Source organism: Leptonychotes weddellii, chromosome 7 (assembly GCF_054177405.1).
Source record: "Leptonychotes weddellii isolate Sample4059 chromosome 7, ASM5417740v2, whole genome shotgun sequence".
Taxonomy (NCBI): domain Eukaryota; kingdom Metazoa; phylum Chordata; class Mammalia; order Carnivora; family Phocidae; genus Leptonychotes; species Leptonychotes weddellii.
The window spans coordinates 79,586,699-79,601,080 of NC_138375.1; the positions used below are offsets into that span (position 1 = coordinate 79,586,699).

General features: G+C 37.0%; 1 long non-coding RNA gene across 8 annotated transcripts in view; it reads right to left on the minus strand.

The window, feature by feature from the left end:
* LOC115944730 (uncharacterized) overlaps window positions 1–14,382 on the minus strand; it is a 127,920-nt gene that overhangs the window by 14,503 nt on the left and 99,035 nt on the right. For 4 of the 8 annotated variants that reach the window (XR_014147074.1, XR_014147075.1, XR_014147076.1 and 1 more), the window contains 3 exons: window positions 11,212–11,333; window positions 9,546–9,754; window positions 8,026–8,133 (listed from right to left, as the gene is read on the minus strand). The exons of 3 other annotated variants lie outside the window; for them this stretch is intronic. This is a non-coding gene — a long non-coding RNA (uncharacterized LOC115944730). The remainder of the gene's footprint in view (window positions 1–8,025; window positions 8,134–9,545; window positions 9,755–11,211; window positions 11,334–14,382) is intronic. One more of the 8 variants, XR_014147082.1, reaches the window with a different exon arrangement.

Genomic DNA, 14,382 nt, shown 5'->3' on the forward strand with positions numbered 1-14,382 from the left:
TGGAAGGAGTAATAAAGACAATCTGGGAGAGTACTTTAAAATGACTTTACTTACCTCCCTCTGTTTCATTCTGAGTTGCTTTTATATTTTAATCTTAAGAAAAATATATTCAATTCCCTATTTTCAAGTTTTTCAGGGGCTGCTCCAAAGTAGCCTCCTTTGAACCAACAACATATATGTACTTCATTTGACATTAAGCTGTTATGATATGACTGCAAATCACACTAAATATAAGGATAGTAAGGACAGCTCCATTTATTGACTTTTGGCACAGATTACCCACCGTTCTTGCCATTGCACGTACACACTGTTAATTACCAGAACTCCTGTGAGGTAGGTATCGTTCTCCCCAATTCATAGGCATGCAAACTGTGATGGTGAAGGTGGAGTAATTACCTACAGCTCCCTTACTACATGGAGGGACCAAAAATTGAACCCAAATCTGTCACTCCCCCAGATTTTTCTTCTTTCCCCAATATATGTTACCTCTCCATACTAAATTTCCCAAAATTTATTGCTGCCAAAATATTTTAAAATGTCTTACACTATAAAGTTTCAGTGAGTACATTATACTTATAGGAAAACTATAGGCTATATCTGTGTGTGTGTGTGCCTTTAAGAGAATTCAATTCATTATATTTTTAATGGGTTACCTTTGAGAGGTCCACCACTTATTATGTCTCCTCTTGTAGAAATCAACATTCCCCAACTTCCCTTGGAGATGGAAACCTGGCAACTATATTTGTACATGAGACACCATCTTCTATGTAACTAGGGGTCAACACCTATCCTAAACCAAAGTCAATCTGATTGATTTTCTTCCCTGAAAATCTGTTCTGAAGACCACCTTGCTAAACAGGACATGTAAATTTGGGAGCCATGGGACCGGAGAGGCAGAGAGAAGACTGAAACAGAGGTGCACCTAGAACCAGAGAATCAGGCCTTTAGGAGAGAGAATGGGAGAGAGAGAGAGAGCAAGAACTACCATCTGGACTCCAAATTACAACCTATCTTGAGCCCCAGTTTTGTATTTTCTGACCTTGTGTTATGTGAAGTATCCTTCCGATAAATTTTTATGTTTTAATTAAGCTAGTTTGACATGGATCACTGTTATTATGACTAAAAAGGTGTTAAGTAATACAATGTTGGAAAGAAATCTCTCCTTAAAAACACTCTACAGTGAATGAATCTGAACCATTCCATTTCTTCTGATCATTTACTGGTAGTGACCATATGACAGATGACTTCAGTTAATTCTAGAAGCCAATCCATTTGACTGCAGTATAATATACACACTTAATATGCAGATAAGTGACTCAGGTTCTTTGTTGGGTTTGATTAAATTGTCCAAATACTTTTTCATCATAAGGTATTCAAATGAGAAAATATTACATTCTCCCCTAAAGAGCAGAATCATAAAAGACGGCCTTTATTTACTAAATAAACTCCTGTTCATCTCATTTAGGTCTCTTTTAGTTGCTTCTTCTACTCATCTTGTCTTAAGCATTCTTACTAGAAACTCCAGAATAATTTTTGACACAAACTAAAGTAGAGGCAGATTTAGTAACCAAAACGTGTACATTTAAAAATTGTCCCTTACTTAGCATACGTTAATATGGTGGTTCATACAAGAGAACAAAATAAAATCATCACAAGAAACAATGGCAAAACACAAGCACTCTGGATAATTCAACTAAGCCTTCTCACTGGTTCAAACAATTTGGTTTTGATTTCATACATCACCAAAATGAGACATTAAAGAAGACTCTACATGCGTACTTTTTTGTTGTTGTTCATCCACATTTTCCCTTGGGTTTAAGAAAGAAAAAAAAAAACAACAACAATGGAAACCATAGAATTTTTTTCATTGAATTGACTTTTAAAAATGAGTTTGGCAATTAAAATCAGATTTTTTAAGAAAGAAAAAATACTTCTGAGTAAAGCACTTATACTAAAAGTTTTAGCAGAATGTGGATTAAATTATTGGTTTATAAACCACCCCTTAAAAGTGGCATTCACTCTGGAATGAAAAAATCAGTAGATCCAAAGTAGAACAAGATTTTGACTAGTAAAATTAAGAGCTAAATTAAAACTTGTTGTAAATTAACTGCAAATTTCATAATCCTAGGAAAATTCTGACTAAAACACCTTCCTAGCTGAAACTAATCTTTTTCTCAGTGTTTCCTTTTAGTGATTTGTTTCCGGTTTATTACAGAATTTCTTCAGGCTATATAGCTCCTGCAGTTTAATCCGCCAAGTAGATTTTTTTGGTAGCAAATCTACTGAGTATCCAGCCTCTTGACCTTGTTTCTTTTGGCCTGAAAGTTGTTCTTTTCAATGCTTCTACCCAAAAGAGGAAAGGCAAATCTAGAGATGAGGGAGGTGCCCTTGCTTTGTCAGCCACCATAAGAGTTGGAAGGTGCTAAAAGATCAGAATGTTAGGAGACCATAATGTTATAAATACATGTTTTTAAAGAAAAAATCTTGTTAGTAGTACATTAATATTATTGTGTGTCATGCTGTAGATGAGTTTACTTCTACAAAGTGAATACCTTGCTTGCTGAAAAACGAGCTAGCAGATGTTGGTTTTGAAAGGAAGAATTAATGCCTACCGCTTCAATTGAAAATCTTTGTTCAAACCTGAAAAATTCAATGTGCATTATTCTTTGAATTTATCAGGCCACTAAGAGTGATTATTAGGCACTATTAATATAATATATTAGCATGTAGCAGAATAATGGACCCGGCTGGCCCTACACTAAAGAATAAGAGCTTTCCATGAAGAGTCTATTAGAGACAATATCTCCTTAAATTCCCACAATGGTGCTTTGACCCCTGGTTAATGCCAGTGAAAACCTAAGAGCTGTTAAAAAGCAAATAACTTTAAGCCTCCACTTTTTGCTGCTTATAGGATTCTTCCCCTTACTCCTCTCTGCAGAAAGAGGTATTTTTTTTTCTTAGTCTCAGTTTATATGTTGTCCCTTTTATGAAGCTTCTCCCACATCAGCTCCTTCCTCTTGCCCAACCCCCATTGCAGCAGAAATAATAAATTAATCATGCCCTCTGTGTTACCACAGCACAGCACTTATGTTGTATTACAGTGAGCTCTGTGTATGGGTTTATCATCATGACCCTGGAAACTTTTGAAAGTGGGAACAATATGTAATTCATTCAGTGCTTTGTTTATAACAGGTACTCAAAAGATGTTCATCAAAAACAAGTGAATAAAATCCTCTTAATAGAAGTGAACTCATGTGTTCACTCATCCATATCTCTATTCAACAAGTAATGTTACTTAGGATATATTTTGTGTCTTATTGCAAAATATTTTCTCAGAGACCTAGAGGTCATTGGAAATCTTTCAAATGCTTGACATCATGCAGTGGGCAAGGGCAGAGTAAAAGAGACAAGAAAACAACTCCCCCTGCTTAAAAACTTTGCTCTTGGCTATCTCTGATGCTAAACATATAGCAGGTGTTTGATGAAAAGTTGTTGAATGACTGAATGATTGATTGATTGACTGATTGATTGTAGCTGAAGTTCAACTGTTTTCTGTCATAGCTGGTGATAAAAATACCTGCTAAAATTTTCATCTTCTACAAAAACTTCCTTATGAAGTCAAGTTTTGTCCTGACAACTAACCCACACAAGACTGATGTCATTCCTCACTAAAACATTCAAAATTTCTTGTATGCATATCTTTATATTTTAAATACATCCATTGATGTTTATGTAGTATTTGTGCATACTTTGTGCCCCTTCCTTTACATGTTGATTTTCTCAAAATGAGAGAAAAACATTTTATCCCTAAACTAAAAAACTATATATTTTTGCTTCGATAAACCAGGAAATTTGATTAATTGTTTTTCACCAGGATAAGGACCATTTACATTAACAATGATTGGCCAGAGGGAGTGCAAGTTCTGGGGCTCCTTCTGAAGTCTCATCAAATGACAAAATTGCATTGGGAGTCATGCTAATATCAAGCATGGATGACCATATCCATAAGTTCTTCAGCTTTCAGAACTGGAAGAGACTTTAAGAATAATGTATTTCAAGTTCAATGCAAGGATCCCTTTAAAAAAAAAAATCTGGTAAAATCTATCTAGATACAACCAGGGCAGAAATCATTTTCCTCACAGAGCACCTATTCCATTTCTGAAGAAGTCTAATTCTTAGAATGCACTTCCCTTTACTAAGCCAAAATCAGATTCCCTGAACTTCAAACATTGATCCTGGCTCTAGCCTCTAGTGTTTCAAAGATTTAATCTAATCCCTCTTCAAATATTGAAAAGCAGCCATGGTTCCCTCTAGATATTTTCCAGTACAGCCTATAAACCTGACTAAATCTGTATCATCCAACACACATGTGTCTATTAACCACAAGGACATCATGAGAGATCACTTCAAAGGCACTGCTCATGTACTAATGCCAGTATTTCTTTAACCACCAATTAAATAAGCAAAGTGAATTGGTCATGATTGCTGCTAAGAAACTCACATTGGCTCTTAGTGAGCACTGCCTACTTTTGGGTGCACATATGTAATCTGCTTAATAATTCATTTGGCAAGTGGCACATTTTGTTTCATTCGGTATCAGTCACAATTCAACTAGGGGAAGGTGGGTCTCTAAGTATTTAAAACAGTGGAAGGGAGTGGATTTAATACAAGGAATTGGTTACACAGATGCAGAAAGACTCACTGAATAAGGAGTGGGGAGGCAACCCAGAGATGAGAAAAGCAGGAAGTCACCAGGTCTTCTAGGCTAGAGAAGAAAAAGCAAGAGCCTGTGATACCAGGGCCAGGGGTTAGGGTCACCCAGAGGAAGATGGAACTGTGACAGTAATGTAGAGCAGGAGTTGCAACTATATAGAGAAGACACTACTTGAGACATTTCCAGAAATATCCCCTGAGGCACAGAGAAACAAAGGAAAATAACCTGGTTTGCCCCTTCCTCCAACCCTTTACTTTTCCACTGGGTTTCCCACAGGCTGAACCCACTAGAGAGTCAGCTGACCCAGAAATCTAGGAAATGCAGCCAGTGGAGGTGAGGGGTGCAGAGCAAAGCAGGGGAGGGGTGGAAATGGGTGCCTTTCCTCATTTCTCCATGATTCTTTAGAGACACCACACTTAGAGAATTTCTCAGTACTTCTGATAACTACCTTAATTATAGCACTTATTTCATTATGGTTTGTTTTAGAGGTTTCTCCTCACATAAGTGTCTTTCCTAAACCTGAACATGCATGACATAACTGTGTTGTCATTCTTGTTGTCATTTGCTTTTACCAGTGTGTTGCATACAGAAAACACTAAATTAATACAATTTGTCTGATTTTGGAAAAATCTATTATCCTCCCCCCAAAAGCTCTTTTGTTATTGCCTCCCTTGTTTGAGGTTCAATTTCTGCCTAATCATGTTTGCATTATGTTTTTTAGTTTATGATTAGTGTTAATAAATAATTAACTGGAGTTAAGTAGATCCAATTTTCCTTCTTAGAGGGTTCACTCAACAGTATCTGCACTCATTGTTTTTCTAACAATACACACCCAACTTTTACTGTTGTGAAGAAATGCACCATGAAAATGTTCAACTGGCATTTAAATGATGCATATCAAAAGACCCTTAACATATTTTTATTTTTAAGTAATTCTCTTTTTATCTTTTGGGATTTCACTATAAGAATATTTATATGGTATCCCTGGCACAAAAATTATAACATTTAACAGCCAGGTAGCTTTATAAAATCATCAATCAGCTGACTGAGTTTATAAATTTAACTAATCTTTCCCCCAACAACATGGCAGGCTTTAACAGTGATTGACAGAATTGAACATCAACTGCATCATTGTGTTGATATGGGATGCATATCCAGCTTTTCCTGACTGTCCAAAGTAATCATTTTAATCACAAACACTAGACTGGCTCCTTAAATGGTGATGTACAGAGCTCTGCTATCCCATACAGTACACTCTGGCCAAGGAAAGCTACCAAAACCTTACGATGTGGTTCTTCTGAATTGGCTAAAGCTATAAGCACCAAATGCACACCAAATTTCAAAGACCCAGTATGGAGAAAAGAATGCAAAAACACCTTATTCATACTTTACATTGATTCTGTGTTAAAATGCTAGTAGTTTGGAAATATTGGGTTCAATAAAGTGTTATTAAAATTAATGTCATCTGTTTCTTTTTACTTCTTAAGTTTAGTTTCTAGAAAATTTTAAAATATGTATGTGGCTAGTACCTGTGGCTTTCTTTGTATTTCTTTTGGATAGTGTTGGTCTAGAGCAAATGAAGAAGTGAGTGTCTGTGGAGACAGGGCATAGCAACTAACGGAGAAGTCATCTCTCCTTTTAATTAGTTTTGTAATAGCAACAGATTCAATGTCAGACATTTAGAAGAGACAATACTATTCTCCTCAGTCAAGCAAAACTCCCACTGTGGTTCCTAAGAGTTCTGCCTGAGTGAACCAAATGAGATTAAGCCCATGATGTTTACTTTGTACTAAAATGTTTTCTCTTTTCTGAAACTTTCTTAGTATAGTGTTGGCTACCAGGCTGTAGAAGTGCAGCATAGAGAAAGGATGAAAGAACAATAAAGGAACAATTTGAAAGTGTTGTTTTGAAACATGTAACTAGTGCTGTCAGCTGCTGGTTCTTTCCATTTTGTACATTTACATTTCCTGACTGTAGTTTAAGAACATTTCACTGCGTGTTACCATCAATCATCCTTAACCTAGAATTGCACTGTACATTAGTAACAGTTAATTGGCATATTTAAAGTAAATAGCTACTTAGTTTTGTTGTGAAGGTTTTGCATACAAATCTATAACACCACACGCTTTGTTTGTTTCAATAGCAAATATCCCTGTCTACAACATTGCCACTTCTGTCAGTAGCTGAATAGAGGTGCAATCACATTGAAATACCCTGCACATGAGGCAACAGCCTAAATGACGAGCAACGTGTAAGCAGGCACTCTTTGCCCATCAAATGATGCCCACAAAGAGGGAAGAACACAGAGACATGAAAAGGAGAGGCAATGTGAAGTTTTAGAAGGATGGTCCAGGAAGAAGAGGGAAAAAATAAAACAGAAATTATTATTTTGCCTCCATGTTTTGTACACGTTAAGGAGCTAGGGGAGATTATTTAGCATACGTTGATTTGGCCTCTGCCATTTATGCAAGGCCGGGTTTACCCAGCAAGCAACATACTTCCCAAATCTCAGGGGGATGTGTCATTCTGCTCCTCATTCCCTCAGAGTCCATAGCAAGTGGAATTGTCCCTCTCCCTTGGCAGCGGGGCTAAATTGGGAATGGGTTAGGTATTTGACGATAGAAGATAAAATGAAAAGGGCTTCTTTCCAGCTGTGAAGCTAACACATCTATGAGATATGTCTGAAAAATAAACAATCCACACTGTATTTGGGGTGAATGCCAGAGGCTCCTAGACCTAGAGAGATGAATCTGCACCCGAATCCCAACATTTTCTTTACTACCTGCACCAAGGAGTCAAAAGAGACCATCTGGTAGTTATGTGTGTTTATAGGTGTGTGGGGGCTGTTTGTGTGTGAGTGTTTATGGGTATGTGTACGCGTTGTGAATTAGATGAGTTGCCACCCTTTCCCTTAGCCATAACTCTGTAATAGGATTTCCATGGAAGCAACAATATAAACAGTTGTCCATATGGATCATTTTCACAGTCCGTAAAAATGCTATAAACTAACAAAAGGTTTAAAATAAAATTAACAGTATCACTAATAATAGTACAATTAGGAATCAGAAATCGCAATGATAGTATTGTTAGCACTAAAAAAAAAATATATTACAACCCTATTAAGAAATTAAAGGAGAAAAAAAAAGAAAAGTTTTTATGGAGATAACCTGAGAAGATTTAATCACTACTCATTTTTTATTTTATTTCTTTGATGAAATTCAAATCTGAAATACCAAAAACACGTTTTACTTAAAATATCATTTCGATACATCAACATTAAGTAGGCTTTGTTACTTTTTTGATGGGCTAACCTGTGGCTCTGGCATTTTTCAAATGTTTGCAATATGCCAACACATCCTGCAAAGGCAAGAGGGTTCTGAGCACATGTCCTTCATCCACTTCCATATACTACATTCTACCTTGAAAGGAAAAAGAAGAAAAGTTGCACTGGTGTTATCTCAAACATGAGAAAATGTGAAGAGGGGAACTTCCTTTCCTAAATACAACAATCAGGAAGAATTTCCCATCTGTTCTAAATTTCTAATATTGAACTCTTCAGTTGAGGTCCACAGTCTTTCCTGGTTCACTGCACATTTCTAAATAGATGTTTTGCCAGCACCAACTCAAAATTAAAAAGCCAGAATTCCTAGTGTTTTTGAAGCTCTTTATCCAATAAGTCTATCTTATGTGAACTGGTAGCAACACCATCTAGGCTGATACCAGGCTTAGGGCTGCACATATCTCCTTGTTACATGGCCCATTCAATTCAGGACTACATCTCATCCCTTCTCCTGTGTAAGTTCTGTGTTCCTTTCCTTTCACGGCTATCATTAAAGCTGTGATGTTTAATGCATAACTAGATTATTGCTATAACCTCCTCTTCATAGGGGATCCATTGTCTCTATTGCAATGCATCTTACATAAAATGATGGAATTATGGACTCTAAAGTAATGCCTTGTAAACAGTCTGAACACAGTTAGTGAACATGGTTTTTATTTCCTCCAACCCATCATGGACTGATACTTTGGTAAACTAAAATAAAATGAACTTTTGGAAAAGTGATCATATGCTTGGAGGGCCCAGCTATGTCAGGTTGCTGTAGAAGTTTCTAAATGCTGGCTCTCCATTTCTGTATTTGTCTCATCAGAGTTGTTGATCAAAATCAGTGTGCAGACCACACTCTGAGAGCACCAGTGAGCTACATTCTATCAAATCACCATTATTTTCTAGGCTCACCATTTATATCACTCCAGTCCAAGCACCAAAAGTCAACCTAAAACTCAATTGTCTGTTCAGATGAGTTGCATCTAGAAAATACACGAAAAGGTTCTTTCTCTCCCACTAAATATCCTCCAATCATAAAGCACTTTAGAATCCTGTGTTAGATAAAATTGTCAAAGATTTTATGGCAAAGAGGTACCAATACCTTCATCAAAGTATGGAAGCGCAGGAGGATACTTGAAAACACTGTGGCCACAAAAGTCTTAGAGAGAAGCAGAAAAATGACCAAAAACCAACAAACAAAAATCCCATCCAAGCTTATTAAAGAAAATTTTAACAATATTTTACAAAAGGGACATAAAAACTGTATCGAAGTTCTTGTCACTAAGATGACCAAATTCAGTAAAGGCAATATAGAAAAAAAAATTGTTACAAAATAAAGTTCTTCTGTGCACTATCCTTTTACATCTAGCAAGTTTTATAAAAGTCAAACTGTTCATTTTGTGTTATATAAGAAAAATATCCAGATGAATTTCTGAACTTTCAACCATATTCACTGATGTCAATATGCTGCAGAGATGCAAAGAGACATTTCAGTGAGACACTCACCTTCCAGCTATGCCTGGGTATATCATTTGTCTTAAGGACTAAAATTCAGGGATAACAATACCCACTCATCCATAGGCTCAGAGTCATAATAATTTCCTTCTTTCTGGATTCCATTGCTTGAGCCAGATTACTTTTCATACTGTTTCTTCATATACTTTGCAACATGATCGCATCGTATTTTTCTTCAAAACTCTGGCAGATTGTTTGGGCTAGAGATAGATGGAGACAAGAGGCACCATCTGGTGTAAGATCTTTATTCCTTGTTAGCACTACAGGAGTTCTGGTATTTTACATGGTTCAAGCAGTAGCAACAAATTTTTTAAATGCATAGATTGAGAAGGTGTAAGATGGTCAAATGGCCCTTGGCACCGTCTGAGCACATCACTGGTTTCATTGGTGTAGAGTTGGGTTTTTTTGTTTTGGGTTTTTGTTTTTTTTTTTTTTTTCCAATTCAGACAACCAGTGGCATATGGTTTCATGATTCACAAAGATGGTCCTTGACTATAGATTTGACGATCTCAACACAACTTCCAGGCTTGCCAGAGCTGTGTTACAGCAGAGAGAGCAAATAGCTCATGATATTTCTCCTCTGATGAGTAAGCTCCAAAATCACAGGTTTAAATTTGATCTGGGATTGAAAGAAAAGGAACCATGTCCTCCCATGCCAGTATCCATGCTTTTTCTTTGTCAGAGGTGAGTGTCTATTTCTGCATCATTGATCCATGGTTTCAGGGAACAAACGCTCGAATAATGCCCAGGTTAATTCTGTTGACTTAGAATGAATATATACATTTGCTCTTTTCTTTATCTTTCTATTCTTTGGAACTCCAAGCCTTTCCTGAACTTGAGCTATAGTTACTAAAAATCTAGCAACCATTTAATAGAATGTTTTTTCACCTTCCACACACAAAGTAGAATGTTTTCTAATGGAACTAGCTAAGAGTTGGGTGCCAGGAGATTTGCTCAGAAGCTAACTCACAGCTACCTTGCGAAGATAAGTGAAAAAATGAACTGGAACGGTGCTTTGGAAACAAACTAAAACATCAAAAAATGGGGCTTATACAAGTTAATCTTGACTAGGGGCGCCTGGGTGGCTCAGTCATTAAGCGTCTGCCTTCGGCTCAGGTCATGATCCCAGGGTCCTGGGATCGAGCCCCTCATCGGGCTCCCTGCTCCGCGGGAAGCCTGCTTCTCCCTCTCCCACTCCCCCTGCTTGTGTTCCCCCTCTCGCTGTGTCTCTCTCTGTCAAATAAATAAAATCTTAAAAAAAAAAAGTTAATCTTGACTGCAATTCAAGAATAAAGTTAAAGGAAACCTCACCTGTTGGCTCCTGATTTCAGAAGGCTACTAAAGAAAAAGTGAAGGTACACCACTGTCTTGATAAAGTAGGAGAAAGCAATCTCCATGTTGAGATGTCCACCTCCTTATCTCTCAACTTATCTGAACAACAGAGTTACTGCTATTGGAATGTATTGCCAAAAATTTGAAGTATCTTTCTAAGGATCACATTAATGCCATCTTAATCTCTGTGAATTGCTCTGCTATTACCCTATACAAATGTGGTCTTCATTCTCCTCTCTCCTGTCCGCCATTTCCTTTGATTCTTTTGTTAATCCTAAATTAAACCCTCACTTCTCTTTCATGCTTCCTCCAAATGCTTTCTTACCTGAAGATTCACCTTTTTACACAGTTTTCTGGATCCATGAATTATGACTTTACTGAGTCCTTTGACCACTTATCCCTGCCATCCTCCACTCCTTCACCGAAAGCCTCCTTTTTTTTTTTTTCCTGATATCATGAAATGGTGCGGATATCAGTGGGGATGATTTGAAACGAATAAGGAAAAGAAGAAATAACAGAACATAAATAGGATGCTATGTTGAAGAAAGTAGATGTCAATATGACAGCAGATGGTGTAGATAAACTCACTATTAATATGGTCAACTCGTTGTATTTGCCACATGGCTGCAATTATAAACCATACATATAACTCAGAAGTCTAACAAGCTCTGCAGGTGGTTATTCATTAAAGCTCTTTAGTCAAGAGCTATGCAAGAATCGATTCTTTTTGTATTTGTCCAACAGGCAGAGTGCCTCACAATGTAGAGGTCATTTTTTTTAAAAGCTAATGATTTGTAAACAGTCTTATTTTTATGTTAGCAGCAAACAATCTCCTTCAAAGTTCAGAGGAGAGATATCTGTATACTCCTGACATGCCTTGGTTTCAATTCTGTAATAAGACTCTGCTTCTTCTTGAATCACATGCCCCAGAAAGAAAAAGTGAAGGTACACCACTGTTTTGATAAAGTAGAAGAAAGCAATCTCCATGTAGCAGTTCATTTCTTCTCTACTCTGTATGTTGGAGATGAAACAGAAGTTGGAGTCCAGGGAATGACCGATCATCATTGGGCTTTAAATTATAATAACTTCCCAAAATACTGGCTTGGGAGATAAATCTGAAGCTGGTGACAAATTTAGGATCCAAGGTGCTGATCAACAAATAGATCATTTCAAAATCTCCAGTGGTTCCCTGGTGAATATAAAATAAAGGCCACACTTATCAAATTGATATTTAGAGCTCTCCATCGTCTGATAGCAACCTATCTTTCCAATGTTTAAACTACTTACATTTACTAACACCCCTCAGTTTCCTGTAGAAAAAAATCTAATCTGTAACTTAAAAACATTATATGGATTCCAGGTTCTACAATTTCGTTTATATGTACCTCTTTTTGAGATGTCCACCTCCTTATCTCTCAACTTATCCAAACAACATCCTCCCTTTGGATCCATCCTACAGACTCATGCCATCTATGTTTCCTTCCCAGCTGCTTCAGACCTTGATACCTGTCTCCTCTGACCTCCTAAACAACTGATTTTCCAACCTACCCATAAGGCTGTTATCATGGGCTATCTTTGATTGCTAGTTAACATTTTTTACATATGTCCTGTCCTCTCTACCAAATTCTGCTGTGCCAGATGCTATGATTAAGCCCAGAGTGAAAATTCCTTGGAGATAATTACTCACTTCTTTGTGCAACCTTTACAGAAAAGGCACTCATTGTATTTGTCAATGGATCATTTTATTGAATTCCTGCATTTTAAATATAAGTGCATGATCAATGTTAAATGTTCAACTCCAAATTTCTCTAACTGTAGAGACGTTTGCCAAATTGAATCTGGCTTTATAAAAGCATATTGCTAGGCATTAATGTAAGCCTGAGATAACACCCTAAAATCTAAGTTAGAAAAATACAGATTGAAAGCCCAAGCAATAAAGTAGAGATAAAATTTTAAAATTTCCTTTAAAAATCTGTGGTAAAGACATCTTTTTAAAATATAATTGGTTTTTAGACATCTTTTAATATAATTAATAGTCTGTCAACACAGTATTACAAGACATTTTTTTAAAACAGATCTGTAGGATTGATTTCATCTGGTAGTCATAGCAAAAATAAAACATGCAAACTAGCTTGTGTTGAAAAGATGCTTAGACAAACCTGGTCAGTATATTCTCAGCTAAGCTCTGAAAGAAGCATTCTGAATAACCTAGGACAATGGAGCATTCCACAAGGAATTCGGGAGAGTAAATTAAAGAAGGTGACAGTGTCTAGAAAAATAAATACAGCGACAAAGACAAATTTTACACTAGCTGCAATGTGATTATATCCATATAGGACTACTGCACAAACTTTTTATACCAAAGTAAACATTCCATTCAGCCAAACAATTGTAAATTCAGTCAACCAACCAAGTGGATTGCCTCTATTCGATTGGCTGGTCGACTGAATTGACTGAATGTTTAAGCATTAAAAAATTTGGCTCAAAGAAAAAAAAATTTGGCTCATAACTTAAAGTGGCCTTAGAATGCACAGAGTATATAGCTGTAAAAACCATTTTCTCAGCTTAAAGTAAGTAACATACAAAATGTTGTGCCACAGCCCATCAGCTGTCCACCAAAGATGTGTGTGCTCCAGCCATAGCATAGAGTTGCTGCTAGCAAGTGGTTGGAGCCAAGAGTCCATTTCCCAGCCTCCCTGCATTTAGGTGAGGCCCCTGGCTACTTCTAGTATTAAAAAAAGAAAACAAAGAAAACAAAACAGAGAGAGAGGAGAGAGAGAAAGAGCCTAAGTAGTGTGGGCAATTTGGGGAATAAAATGGTTAAAGAAACATTGTTGTCTTCTCCACAATTCCTCTTTCCCTACCTGCCCAGGCTCTTGTCTTTACATGTTTGCATCATTGCTACACTATGGTCCTTGTGGTTGGAAGAGATTTTGTCATAAGGTAAGTGTATTAGTCAGCTCCAGCTACTTTAACAAAATAACATAGACTGAGTGACTTAAACAACAGACATTTATTTATCACAGTTCTGGAGGTTGGGATGCCCAATATCAAAGTACCCCCATATTTGGCTCTTGGTGAGGGCTGCCTTCCTGGCTTGCAGAGGGCTGCTATCTTGCCATTTCCTCACATAGCCAAGAGAGGAAGCTCTGGTGTCTCTTCCTCTTCTTATAAGGATGCTAGTCCCATCATGGGACCTCCATACTTATGACCTTATCTAAATGAAATTATATCCCAAAGGCCCCACCTCCTAATACTATCACATGGGGGAAGGGGGGCTAGGGCTTCAATATAGGAATTAAAAAGTTGGGGGGCATGGGAGGGACACAAACACTCAGTCCATAACTTTTATCTTCTCAAACTGGATATATATTAACTTCTATTAGCCTACTCAAATCTTCAAGACAGGTTTAGAAAAGAGTCCAGTTATCCAGTGAAAACTGAGACCAGTATCCATACACTGTAATTCAACATTTGATGATAATAAAAATAATGC